Below are 9,374 nucleotides of genomic sequence, written 5' to 3'. Positions count from 1 at the left end.
CCTCAGAAAGTGAGAGGCCCCAAGACATGGGGTGACTTTTTTATGGGCTGGGTAACTTTCATAGACTTAATGAGTGGAAGGGCTTTTCCAACTATTTGCGTAAAGAGGTGAAGATTCTCAGGAACTGGGCCACTGCCCATTCTTTGACCTTTTACCATCGGCCTCAGCACTGTCAAGGTGCTGGTGGACGTGTCATGAGGCTTCCCTGGGGCTTCTCTGCACTGGGGAGGGGCTCTACATGTACCCCCACTTCAGCTGCCTTTGGTGTTGGTGGAGGCTAGGGCTGAACCGGGAGCCTCCCCGCCACGTCCCCGGGTACATGGCTTCCACCTACAACCAGATGTCTTTGAAGATGTGTACACAGGTGTCACTGGGGTGGGCTCTCCAGCTTTCTGGGTCCGTGTGGTGGTCCTGGACTGTGAGACTGACCCCACTGGTACAGATGGCAACCCTCCTCCACTCCAGGCCTCGTGGTGGCCCTTGGGCAGGTTAGGAGTCTGCAGACATCGTTGGTGGGGGACATGATTCTGCTGACCAGGAAGCGGCAGCTGAACCGAAGGGCCTGGCCCAAATGTGTCACAGGTAGGGGCTCGAGGGCCCATCCCCCCACCTTCGCCCAGTCCCCCGCCCTTCTCCGCGTGGATGTCAAACAGATGTTCTTTTTTAAAATGTATTTATTTGGCTGTGCCAGGTCTTATCTGAGGCATACGGGATCTTCCCTGTTGCTGGCGGGCTCCAGAGCAGGTGGGCTCAGCAGTTGTGGCACTCAGGCTTATTTGCATCTCGGCATGAGGGATCCTATTTTCCTATCCAGGGATCAAACTTGCATCCCCTACACTACAAGGTGGGCGCTTAACCACTGGACCACTGGGGAAGTCCTCAAAGGGATTCTTGTCAGATCGAGTCACTCCTCCAATCATGTCTCCCCAACTCGTGCCCCACCCCCATCCCCCCTAGGATAAAGGCCGAACATGAATCTTTCTCCCTTGGGACTTTATGGTAAAGGACTTCAGGTGTCCTGCATACCCTCCTCCAAGCCTTTGCACATGCTGATCCCTCTGAAACTGGACAGAGGGGTTCTTTTAAACAGAACCTTTAAAAGAAAGACATAGCTATGGGACACAACATGGGGCTTCCCAGGTGACTCAGTGGTAAAGAATCTGCCTGCCAACGCAGGAGGCACTGTTTCGATCCCTGGGTTACGAAGATCCCCTGGAGAAGGAAATGGCAACCCACTCTAGTATTGTCTGAAAAATTCTATGGACATGGGGTGGCGAAGAGTCGGAACTTGTTAGGCCCTAAGTGCACAGGAGCTGGGAATTGACCCTCTCTGGCCGAGGGCCCCACGGAGGTCTCCTGGCAGCGCCGGGGGAGCTTCCCTGCTTCTTGAACAGACTCACTCTGCTGGGGGCAACTGGAATGTCCCGGGGGCAACTCCCTTCCAACTCCTCCAGACTCTGTGACAATAAAGCCGAAAGGGTTACATCACCTTGGAGCCAGGGCTGTGGCCCAGGAGCCAGAAAAGAAATGGGTCATGGCCAGGTTGCTGAGGGGTCAGATTCTCAGTGGTGACAGCAATGTCCACGTGCCTCTGGGGACAGAGTGGGAGGGCAGGGGAGGCACTCTGTCCTCTTGTGGTCCAAAGGGTCTGGTGACTTCAAGCCCTCCAGGGAAAGCACTGTGGCCAGGATCTGAGTCACCTGTGTGCCCAGAGCTTACCTGAGGTGTAATCACTGGATTTGAGAGGTACAGCGGTCCTGAGAATAAGGAAGCAGGTCCCTCAAACCAGGCGCATCTTAGCGTGGCCACCAGCTGGAGATGAGCCATCTTTCTCTGCCAGGCCAGAAAAACCAGATCCCTGTAATCACCACTCCAGGCAGACAGGGCAGGTCCCCTCTACGTAGATGGGGAATGGTGGGGCACAGGGAACAGCCAACAGGGGATGCCAGAGCCCAGTACGCAAGGGCACAGGCTGTGAGACCTACAGGGGCCAAACTCTTATCTGTTAACCCCACGCTCAAGGTCACTGAGCAGCTAAGTTGTCCTGAAGCCTGCAGTCTTCTGAGCCATATTCCTGAGAGCTGTCACCCCGCCAGCAAAAGCAGGGAGGCTCCTGTTGCCCAGGCTGGGTTCCTGGTGGCCTCAGCAGTCACGGCCTTCATGGCTGTCCAGCCTCAGGACACAGGGGCACAGGTGAGAAGAAAGGAAAGCGGGAAAGGTGAACACAGCTTCAGGGTCTTTTGTTGGGTGTGTACTTCCTGGAGGAGCTAGACCTTCGGATTTCTTCGTGGAAACTTCTGCGTTTGTAATTTCTGCATCTGTTTTATTGTTTGGCTGCCTTGCACGGCAGGAGGGAATCTTATCTCCCTAACCAGGGATGGAACCCAGACCCCTGCGGTGGGAAGTGCAGAGTTCTAACCACTGGACTGCCAGGGGAGGCGCAGCGCTTATTTTACAGCATCTAATGCCATGAGAACCTAGAAAGCTTCCCCAACAGCGCAGTGGTAAAGAATCCGCCTGCAGGTGCAGGTGGGCTCAACCCCTGTGTCAGGAAGACAGCCGGGAGGAGGAGGTGGCAGCCCACCCCAGTATTCTTACCTGGAGAGTCCCTGGACAGAGGAGACTGGAGGGCTGCAGTCCGTGGGGTCGCAAGAGTCAGACACGACTGAGTGACTGAGCACGCGCAATAGCCAGTGAGTTCGGTGTGGTCGGCAGAACCGCGGCTCTCCAAGAACGCCCGCACCCTACTGCCTGCAACCTGTTAGCATGCTACCTGCCGTGGCCCACAGATGGGAATATTTGTCTAGTATAACCACATGAGCCCTTGAAAGCAGAAAAACACAACAAGATATTTTAAATCTAAGAATGTCCTAGGTCTGACACTCATGTCAGCTGCTCTAAAACCAAGGCCTCAGCAGGGCTGCATGGCTTCTGGGGCAAAAGGGGTTTCCTTGCCCGTTCCAGACTCCAGGGTCCGCCAGCATTCCTTGGTTCCTGGCTTTTTCTGTCTTCAAAGCCAGCAACGGCAACTAGAGTTTTTCTCACATGACATCACTCTGACTTGGTCTCTCTCCATCTCTATAAGGACCCTCTTCCCCTATAAGGACCCTTGTTATTATGAGGTTTCCTCCCACCCTGCCAACCTCAGACAATCCAGAATGATCTCCATGTCCTAAAGTCAGCTGATCATCAACCTTATTCCCACCTACCATCTAAACGTAGGGCTTCCCTGGGGGCTCAGAGGGTAAAGCGTCGCCTGGAACGCGGGAGACCCGGGTTCGATCCCTGGGTTGAGAAGATCCCCTGGAGAAGGAAATGGCAACCCCCTCCAGTACTCTTGCCTGGAAAATTCCATGGACTGAGGAGCCTGGGAGGCTACAGTCCACGGGGTCGCAAAGAGTCAGACACGACTGAGCGGCTTCACTTCCACTTGCCTGTAACAACATGTTCTGGGTGCTAAGTCCTCCACATCTTCGGTGGGAATGGCGCTTCAGTCTGCTTACCACGCATGCTCAGTCGCTTCAGTCCTGTCGGACTCTTTGCGACCCTATGGACTGTGGCCCGCCAGGCTCCTCCGTCCACGGGATTCTCCAGGCAAGAATACTGGAGTGGATTGCCATATCCTCCTCCAGGGGATCGTCCTGACCCAGGAATCAAACCAGCGTCTCCTGCGTTGCACACAGATTGTTGACCCACTGAGCCACCTGGGAAGCCCCCTTACCCTAAGTGTACTTACACAAAAGTTAAGCATTGCCTACTTGGCTACTTGTTACATCAAGAATGCGTGCATTTTTTATTCTGGTAGATGTTAAAGGAAGAAACGTTCACATACTGATGGCTAGGGAAGTCATTCTTGCTTATATATGACTTAACTTGATTTCTATGCTAACTAAAAAAGATAGCACAGACGGAAGTCAAAATAGGAAGTCAAGAAATACCCAGAGTAGCAGGCAAGCCTGGCCTTGGAGAATAGAATAAAGCAGGGCAAAGGCTAACAGAGTTTTGCCAAGAGAACACATTGGTCATCACACAGCAACACGAGAGAGAGGCCTCTACACGTGGGCATCACCAGATGGTCAACACTGGAATCTAACTGATTATATCCTTTGCCGCTGAAGATGGAGAAGTTCTATTCAGTCAGCAAAAACAAGGCTGAGAACTGACTGTGGTTCAGATCATGAACTCCTTATTGCAAAATTCAGATTTAAATTCCTTATTGCCAATTCAGAGTTAAACTGAAGAAAGTAGAGGAAAGAACAGGGTGCACTGGCCAGAAATAAAGAATGTCCATGTTAAAAAAAATAAAGTTTAGGGATTTCCCTGGTGTTCCAGCAGTTAATGCTTCCCAGGCGGCGCCAGGGGTAAAGAATCCACCTGCCAATGCAAGAGAGGTAAGCGATGCGGGTTCGATTGGTGTGTACACGCATACACACACACTCACTCTGGTGGTCCAGCAGCCAATGCTTCCCCGGTGGCTCAGATGGTAAAGAATCCGCCTCCAATGCGGGAGATGCGGGCTCGATCCCTAGCCCAGGAAGATCCCCTGGAGAAGGAAATGGCAACCCACAGAGAAGCCTCAGGCTACAGTCCTTGAGGTCACAAAGAATTGGATATGATAGAGCGTGACACGTGCACACACACACACACACACACACACCAGCAGTTAATACTCCGTGCTTCCATGCAGGGGACACAGGTTCCAGCCCTGGTGTGCCAACTAAGATCCCACACGAGTGTGGACACACTAGGCTTGAGCTCAGGAGGGCTGTGGTGTGTCACGCTTGCCACACTTGCTGGCAGAGCCCTGGGCGAGAGGGGGGCTCAGCTTGGCAGGGAGGTGCCGCGCAGGCTCACCTTGTCCTGAGAATGGGTGCAGAGGCCACCTGAGAACAGGTGTGAGCCGCGGCATGCTGCTCACGGCCGGACGACAGTCTGTAGGCAGGCGGCCTCCTCGGCCTCCCTGGGCTTGCTTCCGGCAAGGCCATCACAAGGCAGCAGCCCTGGGGCTGAGAGGTCTGCAGCCAGGATCTCAGGGGCCCAGGCGCACTGCAGGTGAGCCTGGGGGCACCTGCCCTCGTCATCTGCTAGTTTCCACTGAGTCGGGGCCCAGAACAGGGGCAGGGATGGTGGGGTCCACATTTGGTGGTCCCATTCACTGCTTTTCCAAGAGGAGTGAGAGATCCATGTTTTACATGGAGCTTTTGGATTTTATAAAGGTTCAAGACTATTCCCCTCAAAACTTCAAGGTTTATGTAAGAGCTCCATTCTTGCTATATATAGAGAGAGAGCTATATATAAAGCTGGTTTCTGGGCTATCATTTGTGACTCAGGACAAAAGGCAAACCAGGAGCCCAGGGGTCCCCAGACAGGAAGGCACGGGGCCCAGGGTTCGCTGCAGAACATGCTGCAGACGCTCTCAGGACGCCTCTCCGCTCCCTCCCTGTCATCGACCTGAAGCTGACACTCCTGCAGGCCTGTGGTAAGCCAAGCTCGGGGCCTGTCTGTCTGAGCTCTCCCCAGCGTTCCGAGGCGTCAGTGCATCCCCTGAACTCAGACCTTCCCTTCCGCTGACGGGGGGCTTGCGATCAGAGCTGCAGTCAGGTGTGCCTTGGGGCCTCAGGCTTCTGAGCAAAGGGTGGGCTCAGCTCCCTGTACCAGAGCGGTCAGCTGTGGTCAGCGAGGCCTCATGGCACTGCCTCCCACTCCTGGGAGAAGCCTTTCCCCTGCCTGTTACCCTCCCCACCCAGGCTCTGTGCACTTCATGGAACACCCATGTTTCACTGGTGGTGCCAGAACAAATCCAGGTCCACTGGGTCTGAGTGTGCAATCCCTATCAAAACCACAGCCGACATTCTGAGCAGAAACTAACAGGCTGACCCTAAATTCACAGACATGCAGAACAAAACAGGGAAAACAACTGTGCCAGGAAACAAAGTTGCACTTTCCTTATTAAACTTCAAAATTTCTATAAAGCCAAGGTAATCAAGACAGTGTGGTCCTGTCGTAAGGACAGACATATAGATCAATAGATTTAAGAGACCAAAATACCCTTAACTGATTTCCAACAGAAGTATAATGTGGAAAGATGGCCTTTTCAGCAAATGGTTCTGGGAAAACTAGACATTCACATGCAAAAAAAAAAATTCAAACCCTTATCTCAACTATACATAAAAGTTACCATGAAAAAGATCATAAATGGAAGAGCTAAGCCTATAAAATTTATAGAAGAAAACAAAGGAGAACTTTTTTACTTTTGGCTAGGCAAATAATTTTTTAGGTATGACACAAAGACAATATATAAATAGAAAAACTAATATATTAGACAATGAGTGTAAAATTTAACATCAAAATGTAAAATTTTGCTCTTCAAAACACATCATTAAGAGACTTTCCTGCTGGCCCAGTGGCTAAGACTCTGCGCTCCCCATGCAGGGGGCCTGCGTTTGACCTCTGGTAGGGGAACTAGATCCCACATGCCACAGTGAACACCCGGCACAGCCAGATAAACAAATTTTTTTCTAAAAAGACACCATTCAGAAAATTAAAAGATCAACACACAGCCTGGATTGGAGGGGAGTTTGGCGGGGGTAGTAAGGGAGATATGTATATGCATGGCTGAGTCCCTTCACAGTTCACCTGAAACTATCACAACAATGTCTGTTAACTGGCTACACCCCAATACAAAATAAAAAGTTTTTTTTTAAATAAAAACACAAATAAATAAAATAAAAGTTAAAAAAAAATGAGCCACAGACTGAGAAAAAATACTTAGAAAATACTTACGTATGGATTCTAAACACAGAATCTATGAAGAACTTTATGGCTCAACGATAAAAAGACAACCCAATTAGAAATAAGGAAAAGATCTGAATAGATGTTCCATCAAAGAAAACAGACTGTTAACACGAACATGAAAATACCATTGTTCATGAGAAAAATGTAGATCAAAAGCCCAATGAGACGACCGCTTCAAGGGTAAAGAGTTTCAGTTCAAGATAATAAAAATGTTCTGAAGAAGTATACGGGTTAAAGTGGCACAACTGAATTTACTTAATGCCACTGAACCATACACTTAAAATGGTTAAAATGATAAGTTTTGTGTATATTCTGCCATGATTTTTTAAAAAGCCATTGAGATGCCATTCCATAGCCACTAGGATGACGGCACCAAGTTGTCTTGGTGTCGGCAAGGTGGAAAAACTGGAACAGCCCTACAGTGCTGCTGGGAATATAAAAACGCACAGACTCTTTGGGAAATGGTTTGGGAGCTTCCAAGGAGTTAAACATAAACTTGCCAGGCCTCCCTGCTGGTCCAGTGGTTGAGAGCCTGCCTGCCAATGCAGGAGGCATGGGTTCAATCCCTGGTCCAGGAGGATCTTCTATTTCTCGGGGCAACTAAACCCGTGCACAACTGCTGAAGGCCCCACTCTCTACAGCCCGTGGTCTGCAACCACAGAAGCCACCTCGACGAGAAGCCTGGACATGACAATGAAGCGGGGCCCCCACGTGCTGCCAGGACAGGAGACAGAGCGAGGGAAACGTCACAGGCCCGGGCCGGGCCACCCGATCAGGAAACAACCAAGGCGAATGATCTGCGGCTACTCAGGCTGTGACGCTTTTGATCTTGGACCAGGGCTATCAAGGTCCCAAGGCAAACAGCGCTGCGGTTGTCTACACAGTGGTCTGGGAGGAGGAGCAGCCGGACACAGCCAGCACGAGGGCCCCGGCGCCTCTCCTGGGGAAGACGGCAGCCTGACGGTGAAGACAGCACCACATCCCAGCAGAGGCCTCCCTGGCCTCACCAAGGAGACCTACTTCTTCCCCCCAAAAAAGGCACATGCTCTTGTCCTCAAAAGTCCTCCAACACCAGGCAAGGGGCACAAGAATGTGATCTAAGCACTGGGCACTGGACCCGTGCCCCCGTCTCTGTCCTGCCCATATCTCCCCTTACATCTCCAAAACCCCATCCCCTGACCCCCCTGCTCACCCTTTCATCTCTGAGGGTGTGGGCCCTCCTCCTGGGTGTGCACTGTCCCCACATCCACCGGAGTTTGGACAGTTTCTCTTTCCCACATCCTCCACTCAGCTACTGGTCCTTCATCTGGACATCCAACACTCATCTCAGGGCCCATCTGGAACCACAAGCTGAGATTTCCCTTCCAAAATCCCATCTCAGGACAGTCCCTGGTCCAGGCCACCAGGGCAGGACAGTCTAGACATCAGGAAGCCAAATGGAAATTTGTTTGTTCACGGGCACGCGGGTGAGCTCCACCTGGAGCTCTCCATTCAACTCAGACTCTACTCCCACATAATCCAACTGCTATTCTTCTGCCAAACATACTCCTGCCAACCTCCGCTCTCCATCTCATTCTTTATCTGTAACACTTGGGATAGTCCTTTATCCTCCACTACATTCACTCTGCACTCGTAAATGGAAATCCCATCGACTCCACTCTGAAAAACGTATCGGGAATCTGATTTTTTCTCCCACCTCTCATACTTCTATTCTCGAGAGGTCACCGGAGAAACATTTGCAGCAGCATCTTCCTGAAGCTGCCTGCTTTCAGCCCCCACCACAACGCTGTGTTCACGCAGTTTCAGAATCCTAATAGATCATGGCCATCCATATTCTAATGAAAATCTGTGGCTCCCAGAATCCAAAGCCCGTCAACAGAGGTAGGACTCCCACGCTCACGCTGTAGGTTCCCCGCGGTGGAGACTGCAAAACTTTCCCGAATGCTCCCAGGCAGTCTCACCTCCGAGTCTTCGCACAGGCACATCCCTCCGCCTGCACCCTGCACATTTTATTGCACTGGACTCTGAAATGCAGGCTTCCACCTATGAACGCCCCAGTGTCCTGAGCACCGAGGCCTGGGGTTCAGTCGGGGACTTGCGGCACTGGGGTTCAGAGTCCACCCAGGTGGAGGCCAGGAGACCCTACTTCACCCGGCTCGCTCATCATGCCCGCAGTCCAGCTACATGCTGGGTCATGACCTCGGAACGGGTGGCTTAGAAGCCTGGGGCCCTTCTCCGTAAAGCGGACAGGACGCACAGGGCGACGACTCCGGGTCGGCCAAGGGCACAGACGCGCCTTGACGGACGACCCGCAGGACAACCCCGCGCCGGGCGGTCCCCCGACAGCCGAGGACACAAGAGCCCGGGGAGAGGGGACGTTTGCTGAGGTCACTGGACATACAGGGCACAGGTGGGACCACCTAGGATGTCGAACCTACCCACTCCCGTTTCCGCGGGCCGGAGGAGCCCCCTAGACACCAGCCACAGTCCAACAACTAGGTCCATCCGCCCGCGGCCAACGAAGAAGCAGGACAGAGAAGCAACCATCTGAACCCGGAAGTCCCGCCCTCCAAGGCGTG

The 9,374-nt window shown here is 52.3% G+C and overlaps 1 long non-coding RNA gene across 1 annotated transcript; it reads right to left on the bottom strand.

The window, feature by feature from the left end:
* Positions 1-976: 976 nt before the first annotated feature.
* LOC138419422 (uncharacterized) lies at positions 977-9,359 on the bottom strand. Its single transcript, XR_011248962.1, has 5 exons — positions 9,234-9,359; positions 4,442-4,543; positions 2,599-2,823; positions 1,720-1,833; positions 977-1,457 (listed from the first exon to the last, which is right to left on the bottom strand). It is a non-coding gene; the product is annotated as an uncharacterized lncRNA (long non-coding RNA).
* Positions 9,360-9,374: the final 15 nt, after the last annotated feature.

Source organism: Ovis canadensis, chromosome 14 (assembly GCF_042477335.2).
Source record: "Ovis canadensis isolate MfBH-ARS-UI-01 breed Bighorn chromosome 14, ARS-UI_OviCan_v2, whole genome shotgun sequence".
Classification (NCBI taxonomy): Eukaryota; Metazoa; Chordata; class Mammalia; order Artiodactyla; family Bovidae; genus Ovis; species Ovis canadensis.
The sequence above is the reverse complement of the archived record's forward strand: the minus strand, read 5'-3'. Positions and strand labels throughout refer to the sequence as shown.